A 16,960-nucleotide genomic window follows, 5' to 3' on the forward strand; every position below is an offset into this window, starting at 1 on the left:
ATCTTCAGGTAAGCTGACCTGATATTTTGATAGCAAAACAAGTGTCGTGGTTTAAAAGCTCATTCATATAGTCTGTTTTTAGTTCAGTTATGGATTTTCATCAAGTATCCTAGCGCGGAAGCAATTTACAAACAATTTATGATTTTCCTCTTTGCATTTCAAGTTTCTGGAGAGAAATGTTTCATTTAAGATTCGAAAAATGGAATTAACATTTTATGGTCCCCCTTAAGAAAAAAAATTCTTAAAAATATGAGCCGATAAACAATTTCGGAAATAAAACATTCTCACTCAACTCAGTTAACCGTTAATGAACTGTTGATCTCGAAGAAGCAATAAATAAACCATAGAACACCGATTTCTGCTGTCCAGAAATTATGTTACACTAACATTACCGTTTTCAATCGTCAACAATAATAATTCAAAATTGATTTACAGCAATTTCATAAATCTCTTAAGGTACGGACGGATTCTTCACGGTTTTCTTATGAATATTCACGGACATAGATCCATGTTTTAATTTTTTATGGCATCGGTTGACTTTCACGATGGGCATTGGCTGTCCCTTGTAACGGTTCAGTGGTTCAGAAAATAATAATAACTTCATTAAAACGTATCTCAGTGTTAGTAACTGATTCTTTGACATATGTTGTTAACGATGTCGAAGGTATTCGAGCAGACTTTTAATAGTGCTGATTAACTTGAGGAAATGACGCCCTATGAATAAACATATTGTTTTAAGGGTCGTTAGAAATCGGAGAAGAATTATTATTAACAGAAAAGAAATATAAATGGAATCCCAGTTTGACAGGGAAAACGGAATGCCAGACGAAAGAGCTATATAGATCATACATGAGAAAAAAAGCTCAAGAATTTTTTTAAATGAGTTTTCAAAAAATTTCGTTCAGTACTTCCTCAAAAAAATCGCGATAACAAAAATTACAATTCTTACACTACACATAAAATATCGATACATATATTGATATGAAAAACTTATGTCTATACCTAACTCTATATTAAATTGTATAGAGGACCCAACTATTTCACGCATAGCTAGAATACTCCACATAACTTTTGCTTCTACCCTAACATTCAGCCGTTGACAAGGTCGTACCTTGTCTCCTTATCTCTTCCCAATTTTTTGTCCCCTTAGCATACAATGAATATGCAATTCAGGTCATTACCATACAAAATGTCAACCTTGACGTCTGGCAGGTTTACGAACGAATTTCGTAGAAATCCTACGAAAGTGAGAATGGATTGCACAAAAAATTTGAATGAGGGACGATGCAGAAGGGATTTCAGATCGAAGGTCTTATAAGGGACAGCTGAGAGGCTGCATGGATTTATATGGCACCATAAAATCCTTTCGGTTGAACAAGATCCTTTGTGGAATGCGAAAAATAAAGCTAGTAGGTACAACAAGAGTAAAGGAAGTTTGAAATTCCATAGGGAACTTGATTCGAGAAACGTACTTATCTATAAAAATAGATAGATAATCAGCTATAGATAAAACTATAGATAAAACTTGCATTATAACATCAGCTCTGATTATCACATATTTTCTTTCAGTTATCTATCTGGTAAATATTTTTCAAATTATAGAAGTACTTCGTGTAGATTTATAATTTCTTGAGATCTAGCAATCGTTACTAAATTAAGTATATTCAATATTCCATTTGTCACATTTGGGTATTGTCCAAATACTAATACTCTAATGTTCATATTAGTTTTAATTTGATATATTGCTTTATATCTTTGTTCACTGACCAGAAACACATTGCCAAAAAAATATTCGCTGACTATGTATATGAAGGCAACACATTATCAACTTCGATATTATATATAAAAATTATTTTCAAAATTCAAAGATTCAAAGATACATAATTCTTATTAATGAAAATAGAAAAGAATATAAATAATACTACGGCAGATCTAATTGATCTTAGGAAAAAGCATTGTTTCTTAGACTCATACTGCTTTGGGTTTCTTGATACATATATATATATAATCCAAAGAAGTTTTATCCAAGTCAAAAATATCATACTTAGGTACGATATAACAAGAAACAATTGGACCATCACTATTCAAAAAGAAAAAATCATGTGTGCCCTCTACAAATGAGAAAAACAAGTTGAGTTCAACTCTAGCTGCCCCTAAATAGTTACCTCTCTTATAAATTCAGACAGACAGAAAGGAACCTACATTTCAAATCTTGCGCGCCCTCTATGCACTTCCCCCATAACTACGTAGTTTCGACTGAACGTTATCAGGGGGCGCGTAGCTTTATGCGACATCTATCCCCAGCGGGATGATTCATATTTCGACAGGAAACTTCTTTCGATTCGATTTATTCAGTTTGCCACTAGCTCTGTCCTCATCAGACAGAGGAAATTCAGACTGTGTTGTGAAATTAAAGTAGACTTGAGGAGTTTGGTAGTCCTTTGAAGAAATATAAAAATATATTTAGTTTCTTCACTTGAAAGACCGAATCAACCCTTTCGCATATCGAAAATGAGCTTCGAGACAATATACTTTTTCATCGATGTTTTTTGTAGTTCCGCAGCGATTCCAACCCTACCGGCAATTACAGGAAGTTTTAAGTGGCGCTTACCAAGATCCCATTCTCCAAGGGAATTTACAGCTGGATGCCAATGACATTCAGAAATATACGACCGTCGTTAAATTCTTCATGGCTTCCCGCCCAATGCACCTCCATCTAACGGTAAACGGAATAATGCCAGGATTCCGGGGTGGGGGTAGAATCCGCAGTTGCTATTGGCCGGCTTCGACTGACGTCACCCGAACCATTACAAAATTGGCGGGACTTCTACATCGTCCCTCCTCCGATTGCCATCATCAGGAACTTAGTGGTGGGGGGTCATACAAGTCGATGGTAACCTACTAGGTGAGTAAATGAGTTTTGCTATCGAAGTCTAATTATTATAAACGAATCTGAGCTATCAGGAAATTCAAGGTGAATGGTTTACGTTGCTCCTGAATACAATAAGCTGACGACAAAAAACAACGCAGGTCGATGCTCGGTAAGACCAGCTATAATAAGAATAAGAGTATACTCGTCTATGGGGCAGACGCGAGAATCAGGAGTCATCTGAGTAGTTCTTAAATCAATAGGTTCAATTTTAAGGTGACGTTGATTCGATTCGTCTAATAGGTATGGAGATCGAAAATTCCATAGAAGCGGTGGATGTATCTGTCAAGACAGATCACAGAATCAGAGATGCAGGTAGTAGTAGATCAAAACAGCTAAAGATTAGGTGTTGAGGTGAATAGAACCGGCGGTAAAGAAACAATGGAAACTTTATGGGTTATCATGGAGTAGTATAGCTAGCTATATCAATATTGCGATGGAATACGTCAGTTTGGCGGAAGTGAAGTTGACAGCGATCACAGAGCGCGGTTGGTTGAATCGACTGATAGAGCGAAGAGAGCTTTTTTGATCCCCTGGCCTAATGGTCAATATCCTAACGAAACAAAGACGTCACTGTAAAGGATAAAGGTTGTAGAGGGACTCGCAGACTAGGCCTACCATATCTATGCAGACAAAAAAATTCCTGTCCAACATAACCCTCCAGGTTATATCATATGATCTACTAATAGCTAATAGCTGACGTTAGAGTGTTTGACAATCAATGTCTGTTTAGTAGATAGAGGTGAATGTCAGTGCGGTGTGTAGATGTGACATTTGTTTGAGTCATAGAGCGGAGTGAACTGTTTTTGGTCTCAGTTATAATAAATGTCATTTCATTCTCATTTTTTTGGCAATGTGGTTCAAAAAAATGGATCAACGGGAATATTTCTTCTGGCGTTACAGTAGTTATAAACAAAACGTAATGAATACATCCAGTGGCGCGTTCTAATTACCGTAATACCAAGTCCAAACAGTATATTAACCACGTTGATCATAAATATCTAGGTGGGCAAACATAAGAACCAATATCTCATTCGATTTTAAACAACTCACTAACAAAGGCCGCAAACAAAATCACTGTATAAGTTAAAGCCGTCGTAGGTCAGTTTTTAGTGGTCCCACTTTCACAGTATGTAAATAGTTGATGGGCGGTATAATTAGCTCGAATGAACCGGCAAACAAATAAAAAGACGAAATGGCATCTATAAAAATGCCTAGATATGTATATTACGATGCCTCCGTCGCCTGCCTACAGCTCAAGAACCACTAGACGCTCAGGTGGCCAGCCAGAGATCAATAAGTAACAATTTCAGACTCGTTATTGTTATGTCCGTCGTAAATTAATGATATTGCCGGTTTATTGCGTGTTAATAATTTATGGGTGAGAAATGTTCTCTTGTAGAATTCGCGGTGAAATTGCTGTATTTTTAGTATAATAGTTGAGGATAATTCAGCGGTTCAGTGCCGAGGCGCATGGGCAGCAACGCTTATAGCTTATAGTATTGGAATGCCGAACACGCGATAAGCCACCTGGTGTCAATTTTTGTAAATGAAAAGTTGGTAGACTTTTGTTTGTCGAGGAACGGAGAATATTTTGGTGTTTTACTAGGAGTTTTCATGACCTGTTGAAAATATCTTCATCTCAGCTTAGTGAACTTTCCATAATTTGGATCCTTTGAGTAAATCTCAAACAGAATGGTCCATTTTATTTTGGATATAGTGGCAATATGTGGAATTCCACAGGGATCTCGCTTTGGTTCGACAAATTCCAGCAGATTCATAATTTTTTGCCACCTACACGATTGGTAACTGTTCTATGTTGAAACCAGCGGATTGAAGGCACCAATCTTCTGATTCACTCCAAAGATCTACCTTTAATCTTGTTTTCTGCTGTTTGGGTTCTTTCTATGTGGCTCTTTGCCCAGAGTCCCCACGAAACTGATCTATAGGCCATTTGAGGCCTAGGATCAGCCTTGCACACTTTCAATTTTGTCTCTCGGCATGTAGCTCTTTCTACCTAGCAGTATCCATCGCTGCCTTCATTTTGTCTATGGCTAGCTCGCTATGGCTTTTCCAAGTCAAACCCTTGTCCAGAGTATAATACCTAAATATTTTACTACATCCTTTCCCCCAAATTCCCTTCAACAACCTCCAGATTGATTGTAGTTCTCAATTTTCTGTTCAACATACTGCTCACGCGCAATATCAGTTCGTTACCTCCGAATCCATAAATTAACAAACTCGTCAATTACGCTGTTAATGGTGTGAAATGAAACTGCATCGCATCTGTGGTAGTAAAGTTGTCTGATGCATTGTTCCACATGTGTCCACGTCCATGATATGAAGTTGCATTATGAAACTTGATTTAAATTCATGAGTAGACCCGCTTTTAACTGCCGCTGCAGACGATTCCCATATAGCGAGTTATGTCAGTGGTAAATTTCCGGATTCTTTCAGATTTCAACATCACATCCTTCATATAAAGATTATTTGGATATTTGGAGAGAGGAGACGTGTCATCATTGAGGCGTTCTTATAATTTATATGCTTGGATGCAGCTCGAAGCAAAAATATCTTCTTAGGAGAAAACGAAAGAGTTATTATGGTTCTCATTGAGTGCAACATGCGTTATATCACATGTTATGTTACCATCATACCGGTTTGGGAGAGTGAAAACCTTCTAAAACAATTTTTTCACCGCAAGTATCTTGCCAAACAGGACTGGATGTTTCCTAACATCTCAACGTTAGCAAAATATTGAAATTGACAGCGATCTGGCAGGAAAAAATGAAATTATGCATAAAAACCCTTTAACGGCGACGCAGAATATAAAACGGTTTTGTTGCGGCCGTACAATAAAAAACAATTTACATTTTAATGGAAAAATTATATGGTAAATAAAGTTTACGATTTTATTTTATGCCAATTAATTCCATAATTGTATCAGTGGCTCTTAAAAATCACTTTTTATTGCTACGATATTCCTTTCCGTCGGCTGGCAAGCGTGGCATATAAAGATAATGAGAAGATTTGTACTGGCGGAGGTGGTCCGATGAAAAGTTCTTGAAAATGTATACATCGAAGGGCCATCTCCAAGAGAAGCTACCATAGAAGCCTTCTTACTGTATCCTTTTTTTCTTGGAAATTTCGCAATTTTGAGATACATCGATGTGAACTACGAACTGAAATCACCAAATTTTATTGTTAATTAAACTCAAACATCGAATAAAAACAAAAAGGTCAATTTCTGCAGTGAACAAAAACAGTTTTTGAAAACCTGGTCCAAATTTTTATATGCACCAACCTTCAGGACACTCAAAATCAACTGCATCATCCGCTGACTAGATTGACCCGAGTGAGTTGGGACGATTTTGAAATTCAACTTGTCATATTTCAAAAACGGTGAAATATTTTTATCTGAAAAAGAGGTTCAAATATGCCTAATGACTCAGACTATTGACTAGGATATATATCATGCTTTCAGAATTCGGATATAAATTTTGAAGAAAAATAAAATATACTTGTCCTAAGTCACCCACCGATTTGGGAGGCTTGGGACACAAGTTAAAATCTATTGATTTCTCAACTCTCAAATGAAAAAGGTGACTTGGGAAGGTGTATAGTTTTTAAAAATTAGAATTTGTGATTATATAGTTGAAATTCAGTTAGAAAATTAAATGATGAACTCCTATTACAGCGAAAGTAAATATATTGCAAATCAAATGTAAAAAAACTAAATAAAACGAGGGATTTTTGATTTATTTCATTCTTAGGTGATTTCTTTGTGGAAATAACGTAAATAATGATATCCTGCGAAAAATCGCCATATTTCCTGCTGCCAATGCGCAGCTTGTATCTATTCGGCATTATCCCAAGTCACCCTATGAAACAACAAAATAAATGAATGAGATCCGTGTTGCCGTTTGATTTGTAAACAACCTTGTTTCATGACATATCTAATATCCCAATATCCTACGTATCCAGAAAAAAAATTACACATGCACAAAGTGAAACACATCTACAGAACACTAGAAAGTATAAGGGCCATAAAAAACACGCTATTACTCTCCTGAATTCGTTAATTTTTCCTGTCAATTCAAACGCTCTGGTCACGGCAAACTCAACAGGAATTAACTGTTAAACTAACAGAAAAGACGCTACACAATTTTATAAGTTTGTCCCTTCACTCATAAATGGTAAGAAACGAAGAAATCTGCAAGGGGGGTAATTGTCCCAAGTTACAGGACTGTCCCAAGTCACCCGAATCTACCGGTGTCACATTCTGCATTTGATACCACTGCTATGAATTTTTACTACCTACGACTGTATTACCCACACCTACCTTACACCGTAATATTCGTAGTAATATTCTTACAGAATAATGAACGAATGATATAAAAATACACACAAACATCGTTTAAGAATAACATTCACAATTGACAAAATACTTGACTGAAATACTTAGTAGATTTTCAGACGCCATTTTGCTTTCGAGAGTACCTTACTGAAATACTGCCAACCTTTGCAATTGCCAGAATCATGCACGAGTCATAGAATCTACTTGCCCTCTGATTTTCCGTCGTTAGTCACTGATCAAATCAATACTTAGTTACCTATAAAAATCGTATGATAATGTTCGTTTTGTTGGTGTTCCTTCGGAACACAGAGAACCGGAATTGGAGCACCCTTTAAACGCATAATCCTCCTGATATTTTCCCCATAATAATGAAAGTTATTTTCACGGCCCTTACATAAACTCGAAAACGCCAACTTCATTAACTTACAGCTGTTAAACCCGCAATTCCTTGTTCTCACCACCCATCGGCGGTATGGCAGGAACGTGCCAAGTGGTGGCGGACTGCGCCTCTCTACAATGTGATAATTTAATGCTCCATTTACAATGTTATAATGTTTCGAGTTTAGTGTCGAGGTGAGTTGCTATAGTGGCCCTCGTAAATTCGCGCGTTTTGAATCGCGCTAATTTGATTATTATAAGCGTTATAGGATCAAAGCATAAAGGTGGATTTTGTAGGAATAGACAATCAAGTTATCCAAATTACAAGAAGTCCATCCTAAGCAACAACAAGATAATATCATGGCGGTTTTTGGATGGTTGTTCAAAAACAGAGCAAAGGACATATTTTATTCTTCACGGTAATACTATCATTTGTTCCATAAAAACTCAGGAAACAATGGAGTATTCAAATGAAGTTTTTTGTCCATGCATAATTTTTACTGATGATATAATACATATTCGAAGCCTATGAAAAGTTATGGTAGAATGATCAAAAAGGGTTGTACATGTCACCCTACTTTAGCTTTCAGGTGCTTCGAAAAATACGAGGATGTATTGATATCTAGTTAGCCTAGACCAGTTCCATGCATAAAAAAAATATTGCGTTGCCATAGAAACGAACAATAACTCGTTAGAAGTGTCAGTGTGAATTTTGAGGTTAAAAAAGTAAACCAGGGTTAAAATGGATGGAACATGGAATGTTTGAATGTTGACCAAAAGCGTGCAAGGGTAGAAGCATCGCGTTCGATCTGTTCTCGATTTGAAAACGATGTAGACTTCTTAAACCGAATTGTTACTATGGATTAGATTTGGGTACATTTATACGATCCAGGAACAAAGCAAAAATCGATGGAATGGCGACACTCTGGTTCTCCAAGAGCTAAGAAGTTTCGTGTCCAAAAATCTGCTGAAGAAGTTCTTGCTTCAGTTTCATGGGATTGCCATGGAGTAATCATCATTGATTTTTTGGATAAGGGTAGAACAATAACCTGAGATTACTATTCGACATTACTGACCACTCTACGGGAAAAAATTAAAGAGAAAATACGCGGAAAGCTATCCAAAGGTGTTTTGTTTTTGCAGGACAACGCCCCTGCACACAAATCTCATGTTGCCATGCAAAAAATTCGTGATTTAGGATTTGAATTACTAGAACACCCCCTTATTCACCAGATTCGTCTCCATCCGACTATCATCTCTTTCCTCAACTGAAAAAAAGTTCAAAAGGTCGTAAATTTTCTTCCAACGAGGAGGTAATAAAAGCTGTGGAGGTCTGGTTTGCAGAGCAAGAAGAAAAATTTGTTTTGAAAGGTCTAGAGACGTTGCAGGTTCGCTGTAATAAATCTATCCAATTAAGAGGAGTTTGGATCAAAATGAAAGTTGACCTATTCGCGAATTTTTCTACAAAATAGTGAAGTACTGAAGATATGAATTTGTGCTTTAATTTTCACTCACTCTCTATGTATATGAGGACACAGACCCCTATAGAAACTTGTAATTATATAATTTGCGATAACTCTCTGGATTTTCCTTGAGTAATTATTCTATAAAAGGCAATTTACATTTGAAATTGCCAAGGATGAATGAGAGATTAATTTGGATAAGATCAATTATCATAAGAGTTGAAATTTATTCGCATATTGAATGAAATTTCGCATAATGCGGTATAAAATTGAATTTTACACTTGAAAATACATTGTCCTTCGAATGTTAAGCTGAAGAAGAAAGAAAAATATTCAATATGTAGCTTTTTAAAAATAATAGTTACATCTTGTGATGAAAAGAGAGTTGACAAAGAGAAAATTTGCCGCGATATATTCGAGTCTAATTGAATTTTACTTTATATTCAACTCATAGACTGGAGAAACGGAAATTATCCTCCTAAACAAATCAATGATGACAATTTGGACCTAGAAATATAAGTTGAGTAAAGCAGGTTATTAGGGATGAGATAAATTCAATAGAATCTCAGAAATTCCCAATTTTTTGCGACTCAGTCATTCGATTCTGCATTGCACAAAACAGGAACCCTCATCACCCTCACCTGAGGGTGAAACGGAAGAAAAGCATTGGAAAAGCGCCGGGAAAATGACAGACCACGGCCTACTAACTTGCGGCCACCTAGACCCATTGAAATCTAAAAACACAGTAACTTACGTGTCGATGACGAAGCTCTATATTGTAACAACGGCGAAAATAGGATCCATAAAAAGTTTAATAAAATTTTTATTCTCACTATTACCGTTCAACTATTATCACACACTCGACACTTGTTATTCTAGTTTCGGATTCATGGCAACGCTTTAGAAGAGTGGTTACGCCCGCTGTTAGAACTTTACAAGTCAACTTCTATGCGCCTGCGTCCGTCTCGACGGAGACATTACGAATATCTATGGTGTATCCGCCGCCTAGATAGCTTCGCGGAACAAATGCTGAAAGCTTTGGGAGGCATGCGCTCAGTCGCTTCCGTCTCCCTTCAACTGGCACCGTCGCGCATCTCACCCTCTCCTTTCAGCTTCGGCCATTATCGCTGAATATTTATGGGGTTTAAGCTCGACATTGGGGCTGATAAATGAATGGAGAGAGAGGGTATTTTTGGATTCATTAGTTACCTCTAATTTATTGATCGCAGACAGGGGGCACCTGTTCAAAGAAATAATCACTGTTTTACTTATAGTTTTTCGATGACACTCCAATGTCAATTGGGCTATGAGGTTAGTTTTCTACCATAACTGGAAAAGTGGGTGTTTTGGCTAGAAATTTCAGTTCCTTTCATGGTATAGGTAGGTGAATGCCTCGTTATGCGGTTAATAAAAAGACAGTTAAATTGTAACATTAAACAATGAATTTCGAACTCATTTGTGTGCAGCTATAAGACTGTCATCCAGGGGTGGAAGCAACTTTTTATGAAATTCAACTCAAATCGATCTGCAGCATATATTTTATTCAAAATATTTGGGTATGGAAACATCGATTCATTATTGCGGTTGATGATAATATAAAAAAAATATCAACTTGTAAAATTAACATTGTTCCATTTGTTCTGAATCTGTTCATAGGACAAATGTATGTTTGCGAATCTATCTGTAGTTTATTTGTGATAGATGATGCGAATCTTCTCAACCGTATCAAATAAAAATGAATTTAATATACTGGGTTTATTTGAAGGTGAGGCTTCTTTTCAACAGAAGGTAAAACTGGGCAAAATGAAGCATGTCACCAAAAAACGCCTATACAAAACTTTCAAAATGACAAAGTTGAAAAAAAAATTGAAAATGATTACTGAAATAGATTCTAATACCACCCCAGACCGTTTGTTAGCTGAATTATCGCAAAGCAGTGGAAAAAACTTATCTCCTGATTCGACCATGTGGTTTCGTTTAGGATATTGGCTCGTTCGATATTTACGTGGTAATGAAAATGGAAACTTAGGATTGGCGAATTGTTCCCATTATTTTTTAGTAACTTACACGATTTTATGAAATGGCTCATTTCGATATCAACTGACAGAAGAGACTTAAGGACACAAGTCTAAAAATAGAATAATACTTCAAAATCTCACTAATAAAATTCGTCTAAATTATTCACGACTTTTTTCACAATGGGCATCACAATTTTCTTGTTCGAACATCCCAACAATCGTCGTAAAAATGGGATGAAAAGGGTAAACATCATAGCAATTTTTCAACATAACGAACAGAAGTACTTTCAAGAAGCTACATTTTTTTTCACCCTAAATTGCACGATGCAACAATTATGATTCTCTCAAAAGTAACGTGTTGCATCTATTCCGATGAACTTGGTAGTGAACCATTAATTGTCCAGCCATATGTTTACGTTTTGTTTCGTTTTTGCGATGCCGGAGTCACCTTCCACAGTCCCGTACTTAAAATTCAATGAAATTTTGTCGAAATTCTAAGGGTTGTATCTCAGCCATCTTGGATATTTTACATAGACAATTTTTGGTTGAAGGACTTATTTTTATAAGTTCTATCTTCTGTCAGTGGCGAAATACTTGAACTTCTAGGGGTTGTATCTCAGCCATCTTGGATATTTTATGTAGACAAAAAAGCCTTACCTTTGAAAACACCCTGTACAGGTTCATTACCATCTTCATCTTACGAAAATTTGTTCATGATTCCCAAAGAAAGGTCGCAGCCAACTAATGAGCAACATTTAACGACCGCGTGTCGAATCCACCCCTCCACCTTTAAATTTCAACCCCCCGGGTAAGTCAACCATCATCGCCCCATGTCCCAAGGCTATTAAGGAGGGTTCCGGCTGACATTTAGATTGAAATATGTTGCAGGGAAAGGCATCAGGGAATTGGATATTTTTGGACTCGTCCTTTTTTTTCAATTTATGGTTTACATGCTGACGGGCACCTGTTTCAAATTTCAACGATGGCGGGGTGCGGGGGTTGGTAAGATTTTGACGGTTCAATTCTGACCTACAGCGGTATGATTTTAATGGCCGTTTCACCATCAGGATGTACAGGGTGGTACAACAAAACTCAATACCTCGAATCTCGATATCTATGTGGAAAATTGCTCGGACCGTCAATTTCTACTGATAGGGGCTTTTTTCATCCCCGTTACTTCAATTTTGAAGCGAAATTTCAGGATAGGATAGTACTAGATGAGATCTTCAACATGAGGTATCGCAACATCCCTCATCCTCATTCAAAATCAAGGGGTTGTTCTCACCCCCGTTAGGGGGTTGCAGTTACGTTATGCAGTTATGTTTGGAGATTTATTATTACCCCTTTCATGAGGTTATGTATTTAAGCTATCCAATTTTCAGGAATGATCTGCATAAATATTACATACCTAATATTTTTACATCTGAAAATTTAAGGTGTCGGAGTTCTTAGTAACCTTCTTTTTAATACAAAGGTTTCATGACTTATGGAGTACATCTGTTTGGCTATTTTTGTAGCATTTTTAGGTAACGTTTCAGTGAAAATCATGTGTTACAATTTGATATTCTATTTCGTCCGTAACTTCTCATCAAGTTTATACGAACTTTTTACTATGCATTCGTTACATTTACATACAGAACTTTACACGAATTTTTTTTGTTGAAAAATGCTAAATTCACCTGAGTGAGAGTGAAATAATGACTAGTGCAGACATGTATGAATGGAGCTTCTACGTTTTATATTGCTGATCATAAAACTGTTAGTGTAATCATTACATGTTAGATATGGAGAGATTTATGTTTATGGCTAATAATGAGAATGGTTTGTTTATGTTACATTTATTCACTTGAATTTCTTTGCGCGTATATCTTAATCATTCGGTTTTATGTTAAACTGATTGATTTTTGACATTTTCGTAGATAAATTTAGTAGAATACACTCATAAAAAGATGCGAATTAAATTGTGAGCGACTGTTCCTATTTATTCATATAACTCCAGTGAATTATGAAGCCCTCCACAACATTACATTTTAAAGGCTGCAAAATAATCGAATATTCATTTTTTGACCAACTATTTGGTCATATAATTAAGGTTGACGCATGACTTTTGCGTTCTAAAGTTCCCAAGCCATCATCGTGTGCACTTGCAAGATTTTTGGAAGGATTTATAACAAGCTCAGATTACCCACTTATAAATGAAAAATATACACATCACTCAATGAGAAATATAAACGAGTTTTCTTTAAAACTAGAGGCTAGGAATTTTTATAAATTGCGTTTGTCTTAGTTCTAGCTGTTACTATTGGTATGACATTTTCCTATACAATGGAATTTTTCCAGGATGGTGTTTTTCCTTGCATTCATCAGGGGAATGCAAATTTATCCTTATCAGTTCTGTCGACGCACGACAAACACGATCCATGGAAGACAGCAAAATTTCGACGAATTCCATCAAAACGTTTTGAAACGGCAGCGTGACCTAAGACATGTTTCAACTTCAGTTACGGCCGCACGATTTTCAATTATTATCATGAAAACGATAAGCAAAATGGTGGATTTTTACGAGGACTTCACGAAAGTTTCAAAATATGCGGGGTACAAACAGAAAAAAATATTCTTGTTACTTTTAGCGATGAGGAAATGATTGTTAGAACCCTCACAATTTTATCAATGATTGTAACATCACAGTTGGCTTTGAATTTTAACCATGCGGCGTAACTCAGGGGTTTTGAACTTATAACGTAATTATTTTTTTTTCTTTTTTCGAAATCAGATTTAGATTCTGTTTTCAACTGAAACTATTTCGAACAAGGAAAATTTCGTTTTTCTTCTATTTTAAATTCAATTTCAACAATAGTGACGGGTTCGAACGTTGCCAGATTTCAAATTTTTGCCGGAGGATCAGGAAAAACTCGCACATGTTGCAAGAAAGCCCTCGTAACCAAAAGCGTGATTTCCGATCCTTGTTTACTCTCAGAAGAGTAGGTAATTTTCCGTCTGAAAAACATCCGAGCAGCCATAGCGTAACAGCATCCGCTCCATAAACCACGTTTACGAATCGGTGAACTCTGTGATATTAATGCATCTGTTTTTGATTTACGACTCGTTCGAATATTTGTTTGATGTTTACAGTAGCTGAAAATGAGAAAATATTTGCTCCGTTTATGTGGGGAGTGTTTACCGTGAGCTCTACGGATCGCATTTGTAATAAGCGCAGAGTGGGCTGCTGTGGAATCAGTATTTTTAGTTATCTGGAAACCTCTACAAATAGATTGTTTGATGCGAGACTATCGACTCAATTACAGATAAATCCGAGAGTTGTAATATTGCATTTCGATTATTAGAATCGGAATTTTTCTCTGTTGCTCATTTAATTATTTAAGATCTCATTTTGAGCAGTGAAATTACTGCAGTAACCGAAGAAGTGTTTCAATATCGAGAGTATCGATTCTTCTACACTGCAGACTGTGTCTCAGTCTGAAGACCTAGACAACTGTTTACAAAGCAGTGATGCTCCGAACGCTTCTTTACGGAAGCGAAAGCTGGACACCCTACAGGCGACATATTAAACAGCTTGAACAAACGCAACAAAGTCATCTAAGACAAATAATGCACATCGGATGGTTCCACAAAGTTTCAAATGCGGAAGTCTTGCAGCCCGCGAGTTGTATAACAATTGAGACTCAAGTTACGAGGGCCCGACTCAGTTGGAGCGGCCACATTCTGAGGATGCAAGACACAAGACTCCCCAAAATAGGGAGCTTGGAAACCAGGAGACCAGTACAAGCGGGGATCCTACTGCATCAATACCTAAAATCAGTTAATGCCAATCATAACTGGAAACAACTAGCGTTAGACAGATCACAGAGGAGGTCTTTGGTTCACAGCTATAATGGAGACTCGAGAAGAATACAGCGGTGGCCAGATCTGGTGGGTGACTATTCAATGCCGGAGTGTGGAAGGATCTGTAGGTCACGGTTGGGTCTCTTCAGTCACAGGAGGGCACACAGTCGCAAGTAGCCCTAAGAAATTTGATCGCACCGATAGTTGGTTTTTGAGTCTTTCTGTAGATTTATTCTCGGTAACGGGATCATCAATGAATGAATGAATGAATATGAGAGTTTACGTCGAGATAATTTCATACAAACATTACTCCATAACTGTAGTGAGCTGATGATTCATCGCATTCAACTTGGGGGGAAGATCGTCCTTGAATTCCTTTTGGAAAATACATTTTTTTCGAAAGGGATTGATTCTACGGCCTCATTTCCTTCAGCCAGTAATATTCAGAGTAAGTATTTGAATTGTAAAAGTATTTCAACAGTAAATTCTTGTGGTCAAAAGAAACACCATTTTTTTTTCGGCCCTGATAAAAATATATAACCAATTTAAGTTTTTATAATGGGCTGTGCCACTCCAGCAAAAATAAAATCTCCTTCACAATAACTAACTAAATATGTGACACTACACAGCTCTGGATCTTTAAAAAAAAATTGCATTTGGTCATAGAACCTACTCCTTTTTTCGAATTTCACTGATATTTTTTATTCTTGAACATCAAATTACTAGAAAACAGCGCATTATACAAGGAAATATGCAGAATACCTTATTTATTTTAAAAAACTTTCAACTATTCATGAGATAGTATCTAACTTAGTTTCAAGGGTTGTGTTTTTTGAATTTTTGGTACTTTTATGGAAGGTAATGGTCATAATGGGAAAACTGGTAGACATGGGTGATATCTTGTGTTCGAAAAAATTTAATCGAATAAATGAAAACCTATATTCCGAAATTCGTTTTACTCGATAAAACCGTTTGTGAGATAGAACTAAAAATATCATTTTCATGGTTTTTCAACAGCCTGTATCTTTCAAACCGAGTCGATTCGGAAAACATGGTATAGGAAAAAAGTGTTTCTTTTGACCTCAAGACTCTACCGTTAAAATATTTGTACGAGTCAAAGACTCACCCTGTATAAGGGGAAGTCGTTGCTATTAATGGTTACCACGTGAAATTACACAATTCGTCTGATCTATAGATCGTTCCCTGTAAATTTCGAGAAGATTCTGATACCTTAACCAGAAATTCCGCTTTTTCAAACGAATTTTTCAATCTTGATCTGAATTTGAAATGTTTCAAAACATAAAATCTGGAATTTTCATCTGATTGTTTTTGAAGCATCATAATTGTAAATACCTAATAACATATTATGACACCGTCATCATCATTTTTACTCCTGACAGGCATAGTTTGCCTTAAGCCTTAAGTTAATACTACACAAGTGATCACGGATAAGTTAGGTAAATTAGAATTTGCCACCCATTGGTTCGTGATTAAGGGAAAATTAACAGTAACGAAGAAAAACGAGAAATGGCTGATTTAATTGGCGTGTAAACTGAGCAAGGCATGCTTAGATTTTAACTGTTCAACCGCAATAACTATGCTGTTAAACGAACCGCTAGGTATCAATCGATTCGCACAACTATCTCCAACTGGCAATATTTAAAACAGCCTGGAAGAAAATATTAAACCAACGCTAAAAGAATATACCCTATGACGAAATGGAAAGCCATGAATGGAGCGGGAAGTGTTGATAAATACGACGGAAACACGTTATTGAAAATATACTGTGCCGGGGCATTAAAGATTTTATTGCTCTTCGCGAGCAAGAACAATAACAACATTGAATAAATCGAGATGCTGATGGAAATTATACAAAAATCCACAGGGTCCTCGGCAGTCATCACGTAGCGGTAATGAAATTTTTTCATTTCGTCGGAAATGAAATTGCGTTTTGATTAAGAAACGAGGAGGT

General features: G+C 36.5%; 1 protein-coding gene and 1 long non-coding RNA gene across 4 annotated transcripts in view; one reads left to right on the plus strand and one right to left on the minus strand.

Annotated features, from left to right (window-relative positions):
* Positions 1-16,960, minus strand: part of LOC123318918 (homeobox protein abdominal-B) — a 157,326-nt gene that overhangs the window by 132,325 nt on the left and 8,041 nt on the right. For 2 of the 3 annotated variants that reach the window (XM_044905703.1, XM_044905699.1), the window contains exon 1: positions 9,882-10,086. The exons of the other annotated variant lie outside the window; for it this stretch is intronic. The gene's annotated coding sequence lies outside the window, so the exon portion shown is untranslated. Of the gene's footprint in view, positions 1-9,881; positions 10,087-16,960 lie in introns of those variants that run through there. 3 annotated transcript variants of the gene reach the window in all.
* LOC123318920 overlaps positions 1-16,960 on the plus strand; it is a 70,330-nt gene that overhangs the window by 31,222 nt on the left and 22,148 nt on the right. Inside the window, exon 2 of the long non-coding RNA XR_006538414.1 lies at positions 2,556-2,905. This is a non-coding gene — a long non-coding RNA (uncharacterized LOC123318920). The remainder of the gene's footprint in view (positions 1-2,555; positions 2,906-16,960) is intronic.

Source organism: Coccinella septempunctata, chromosome 8, assembly GCF_907165205.1.
Source record: "Coccinella septempunctata chromosome 8, icCocSept1.1, whole genome shotgun sequence".
NCBI classification, from domain to species: Eukaryota; Metazoa; Arthropoda; class Insecta; order Coleoptera; family Coccinellidae; genus Coccinella; species Coccinella septempunctata.